The following is a 6,105-nucleotide window of genomic DNA, read 5'->3' as shown; positions in this document are numbered from 1 at the left end:
CCGCAAAGCTAATGCCGTTTAGCTTGAGCTACTCATAAGCAAAATTTTTACAGCCATTTCTGGTCTTAATGAACAAACGTAATGAACAACACTGTAGGATTTTGTTCGTCTTATCGTCTTTTCCTTTATAAAGCAATTTCATTTTACTCTGTTTCCAGCTGTGCGGAATTTGTTTATTTGTTATGACTGCCTCCAATGCTTTTATCAGCGTTTCCTTGCCTCTTGGGCCAAGTTCATAAATTAATTTGATTGGAATTTCGTCTATCCCTGCGAACGTGCATTTTGGAATACTTGCTTCTGCGTTTTTCCCGTAAAGATTGGCCAGTTCTAGGCTCTTTTCTATTGTGCTATTCTGTGTTGCTCTCTCATTTGGGGCGATTACCCTGTCGTCTTTCCTAAATGGCTCAGCTGTAACTGACGCAATGTATTTCACAGCGTCATCTCCCTCTAAACATTTTCCCTCGGCATCGTGAATCTGTTCTTGCTTTCTGTGATCCGCTTTACCCAGCCAGCTTATATTGTGCCAGAATTTTCTTGAACCCCGTTTAGTTGCATCGCGAACTTCAGCCAGCCAGCGAACAGAGGACTGCTTTATTTTAGCCTGGACGAGGACCTGCACTTGTTCTTTTTTTTTTGTCGATAAGATTCCCATTTTTGGCCTATTTCCTGCTCAGATAACGGCGCCCTCTTTGCTTCTCTGTGTTCCCGTGATGCCCACCGTCGTTGCTTGATGGCCTCTCTAATTTTCATATTCCACCAACTTCGTGGCTTCCTCTTTCCTCCCCAGCGGTTTACTCCTTTTACTTCTTTTGTTTTGTACTAATCAGCAGTTCTAAATGATTATAATCCCACTTTTCCATGTCATGTTTCTCTATTGCTTCCTCTATGCCGGTCGCTATTCGCGCCATTTGTTCGTCATTTATTTTTCGTACTCTTTTTGACTTCCCTGGATTTCTCATTTGACCAGGCCTCCCAACTGTAGACTAATACACTTATGATCACTCCCCAGGATGTACTTTTCCTCTTCGTCTATTTCCATTATTGCGAACTTGCTATACATCCCTTGCGACATTAAGCAGTAGTTAATGGTCGTTTGCCTGTTACGGAATCCCCACGTGATTTGTCTCTCACACTTAATTTATTTACAATAAGTAGATTGTTTCGCTCACAGAAGTCTAGCATCAACTTCCCGTTACAATCTGTGTATTCATTCAGATCCTCGACTTGGCCATTCATGTCACCCAATAGAATAATATCGGCGCCTTCTCCAAACTGCTTTATATCGTCATTGATACATATAACTAGATGTTGCACTTAACGAAGCTCTTGTCTTACGGCGTTCTTCTGCTATGTGTGTGTTTTTCGGCGCTACTGTTTTCCTTTCTCGAGTACAACGAGCCATCTAGCTCCAATAGAAGTTTATCTATACATTTAACTAGATCCTTGTTCTCTTGCCTGCATTTGTCGTCTATCCCTAAATAAACTACTCCTAGCCACGTCCTTTTACCGGCAATTGTACCTGATACCCAGAGATGTTCCTCGCAAGTTGACTTTATTTTTGCCAATTTGTTCCTTGATGTATTCTATTTGTAATCACATCGCTCTTTTTCTACCGCCTTGCATGTTTATGTACCTGATCCTGGTTGACCTTCTCTTATCTCCTCTTCCCTTCCCCCAGAGTAGAGTAGCAGGCCATATTTTTCTTTTTCGGGCCAAGCTCTCTGCCTTTCCTATTAATAAACCCTCTCTCTCTCTCTCTGATCCTGGTGTCAAATTTCTTTTTTGTAGTTTTCTCCCTGGACCTCCTTCTGGCCATTTTATTGGCGACAGCCTCCATTGTTACATTTTCTACTTTGCTTCTACCTACCCCTACGCCCTGAGCAGAAGTGGACCCCCTAGAAAAGCTACTTCCCGGTTTGCAAAGCGCCAGCCGGTCTCGGCTCCTATCCTTCCATTAAAGTGGATGCCATCTCGTGTAAAGCCTCCGTCAAAGCCTGCTCTATTCACTTCCCTGTTTATGTCTGCCACTTCAAAGCCTTTCTCTTGGCTTAACTTCCTTATCTCTTGACTAACAGCCACAACGTCCTTGGCAATTTCTCCGTTCCGTCCTTGCACATCCGGCACTGTGCACACTACGATCTGGGCTTGCTGTGCTATCGCCCTTAAACCGTCAACTCCCTACGCTAATCTTACCACTACTTTAGCAGCTTCGCCATTCAGGACATCATTTAGCCCCGCCGCTACCACTACCAAATTGCGCTCTGCAACATTCTTAAACAGTTCGCTTTTTGTCTCTCTCATTACTGCGTCCATTGTCCTGCCTGGGAATGCCCCACCTGCTACCCGATCATTACCCCTTACAGGCTCCATTATAGTTCTTTTCCACCTACTCATAGTTGAGTAGGTGCACCTACTCATAGTTGCACCTACTTTTGCACCTACTCATAGTTGGAAGTTCTTCTGTATCAGAACGCTGCCTTCACGTCTGTGCAGTTTTTTGGTAATTTGTGCTATAATCAGGGAGGCGCCGCTCCATTTTTGCCACGGCGATGGAAGTGGAGGCTGCTGTGCCTCTATTGGAACCCGGTGGGTCGGCAGCAGCCGCCCAGAGGAAGCGCCTGCACCGCCAGAGTGACTCGAGCAGCCAGGGCACTGTTGTGTACTCGGTACCAAGTGAAGACTCCTCGTCCTCGGCCGACGACGGTTTCATACCGGTTGTTCGCAAGAAGGCCAAGCACAGACTGCGTCGACAAGCCGACTCGTCCTCATCGAGCACGTCAACGGTGTCCTCATCAAGAACGCCAACGATCTTCACGGCGCGAAGTTCCTCAGCGCATACAGCCTTGTTTGTGCCGTTGGACTCAACGGACAAATTGAACCTACTGAACAGGCAAGCCATCTCTATTTATCTGGAGAGCCTTGTACCGGGAGGCATAAAAGATGTAAGAATAAACCCGTTCAAAAACGTCGTCAACTCTGTTCAGGCGTGCACTTAATACGCAGCATTTGCCCATAAAATCCGCGCTTTCGGCCTCCTCTACAGATTCGAACCGCGTTTCTTTCAAATGCACCGACACCTCACACTCCTTGCATTTAACCTTCAGTTGCTTGACCATCTCAGCAGCACTCTATTGTTACTACCACAAAATGCTAGAAAGGAAAAAAAACACTTGTAACCACGTGCTCAAATAAAATTCTGCCTGCCGCAAAAGCCGATAACCTAGAAAAGAAATACTGACCACCTGTCTAAACTAGTTAACTCAATAATGAGCCCTGCGAATGTATAGCTGACGCCCGGAACAGACCAGGCAATTAGGGCACTGACCTGCTCTTTCGCGAGTACTGCACTTAACTAGCGTAGATCTATAACTAGCCTAAATCTAAACTCTCAAAATATTAAAGGAAAGAACTCATCTAATTGTCGTAGTGACGGCGCTCTCGCAGTCGTCCGTCCGTCCGGTTCTGGTCTCCACGCGTGATCCGAAGAGCACCGAAACAAGCGCCCGCACCGCACGGCTGTCAACTGTCAACTCATAGAAAGTGTCAACTCTAAATGGCAAATAAAACGCTCACTTCTTGGGCCAGTGATTCACACTTTGAGCAGTGCGATAGGAAACATGATTTGCATGTAATATAAATTAAGTACTATCACCTGTATCAGAGCACACTTACGTCCAGCGACGCGTAGCTAATGCGTAGCGGAGCTTTTTCCCTCGGCCGTTTTCATCTCTTGAGATGAATAAATTGAGGTATTACCAGTTCTCTCAGAGGTATCTCGTTGCATTGATATGAGTGCACAGGTTGAATGCATATTCATGGACTTGTCTGAAGAGTTTGTGACTATTTTTCTCACAAACACTTGCGAAATCTTAAATGTATGCTGAAAAACCCTAGAATCATTATCGAGGATATCTAGGTTTCATTCCAACGCCCAAAGTAAGTATGTCTGAATTTTATTAGATCATCGGTCATTGACGTTTCAGGAGGCATCGCAAAGCGTTCCATTCTAGGCCAACTTGTTTTCCGGTTAGGGAAAAAAGATTTTTGCGCCAAGACAACACACACAAGAAAGAAGACCCCACGGGCGCTCCGGTATCTTGTTGTCTTGGCGCAACAATCTCTTTATTATGTCTGATCACCAACTCGCCAGGCGGTTAACTCTTCTAAAGTATATTTCTTTTCCTGTTTCACAACAGTGACCTACCGCTACATGTAAACTAACATATACGCCCCGATGATTGGGATTGTCTGCTCAATATTACAATTAAATTACCCCTCGATCGTCCGCTTCTCAACAAGAAAGCCACATGAAAAAGGCTGCATAGGAAATGAACATTAACAACTGGAATTGTGTTTGAAAGGGTTTTCTGATGTACGGGCCATCTCGACAAATTCAAAGCATTACAACCACACTTTGCCTCTTGTACAACGCGCGGGTGATGGCATACGCGTGAGATTTAATGAATGCTCAAGAAAGACCACTTGCAACAAAATTGAAGCGCCCCGGTTTTCAAGCTATGGCTTGCAAGGTTTCGTTCAGCCATGTGGAAAACTTTTAATTAACCAATTTCCGCGAGCACTTTTCAAGTATATCCGCCTCATACTGGTGTCCCCGGCGCATTTATTTATTTTTATAATTTATACAAAATACCTCTAAAGACCCTACTACTGAGGGTTTTACATGTGGGGGGAGGGGGGGGAGGAGAGTGCATGCAATAGATGAAAATACCAAATACTGACACCACAAAAAAACAAGAAAACAAACATTACGTGACGTTGAAATAAAATTGCTAACTCCTTATAATTTAGTTCAAGCTGCAAAGGTACAACAAAAGAAAAAAAAGGCATGAACAAAGCAGCAGACAGTAAAAAATAATACCAGCCAATGCAAATTAATAAAGCACAAGCATTCAAATCAATCAATAAAAAACATCTTTTACCGAAATAAAATGCAAAACGAACACAATGTGCATTTATGTTGTACAATGTGCGTTAGAAGTTAAGCAGTAGTTATTGCAGACATGAAAATTACATTGTTAGAATTATATGGCAGATTCTAGTAGAATTTATCAGGATCAGTAGCAGTTGCAACACGTGAAGGCAGAGCGTTCCAGTCAGTTATGTCGCGTGGTATGAATGTAGCTGAATGCACAACATGAAAAACGCTTTTCATTGAAGAGATGGTAGCGTCGTTCAAAAATTGAAGGCAAATAAAAACAGTCGTTAAGCGATGACAAAATTGCAAGTCCTGCTTTCTCGGGCAAAAATTTCGAAAATTGAAGAACTGTAAGATGCTCTTATAGATATATTGATGACAATGGTTCATTATTCGAATATATAGCAAAATTTTTCTCTTAAATTGTTTCCGGCGATCGCATCGGAAGTAAAGACTGCTTAGAAAACCAATCGGGAACGCTTTTGAAAATGGCAAAAACGTGAAGAGAAAAACAAACTAGAAGACTGCGGATATATTGATTGTTATAGTGAAATTCTAGATTGTGTGAAAAATTGCGTTTATAAACGGTTTCCCGCTCTAAAATGTTTTTGTCCAGAATTGCTAGGTATGAAAAGTGATAATCCTGCAATTGGTCCGTGGAGACATAATTACTGCAGACTTGCACGTTTCTTCAAGGCTGTGATGCTGGTATGACGTGAATAATCTTAGTAAATAAAACGAACTGCGCAGTTCTGCAATGATTCGATGTTTTTTTATTAACTATGCTTGATGAGGGCCCCAAATAGCCGAAGCCTATTCGATTTTAGGTCCGATTATAGTGTAATCATGCGATCGAAGGTGAGGGGGCGCGTGTTTGAAGTTGGGTTTTAAGAGACCTAGTGACCAAGTAAAGGATGCAAGACTAAGGTCAGTACGGTGGCTCCATGCTAGGTCTGAATGAAGGTGAAATCCGAGGTACTTATGCATAGTTAAGTATTCTAAAGAGGGAGAGATGAACGGAAGGGTAGGGAGGTTAAGTAGGCGACGTCCAGTATGCTACCCTATAGGTGGGAAGGGGAACAGAGGGAGAGATAGAAAAGGGAGCGAGGAAAGGATAATCACTTTTCCCTGTGTCCGTTAGCCATTAGCTACAGGGTACACAGGGCACA

Source organism: Amblyomma americanum, chromosome 6 (assembly GCF_052857255.1).
Source record: "Amblyomma americanum isolate KBUSLIRL-KWMA chromosome 6, ASM5285725v1, whole genome shotgun sequence".
NCBI classification, from domain to species: domain Eukaryota; kingdom Metazoa; phylum Arthropoda; class Arachnida; order Ixodida; family Ixodidae; genus Amblyomma; species Amblyomma americanum.
Note: the sequence above shows the minus strand (reverse complement) of the source record.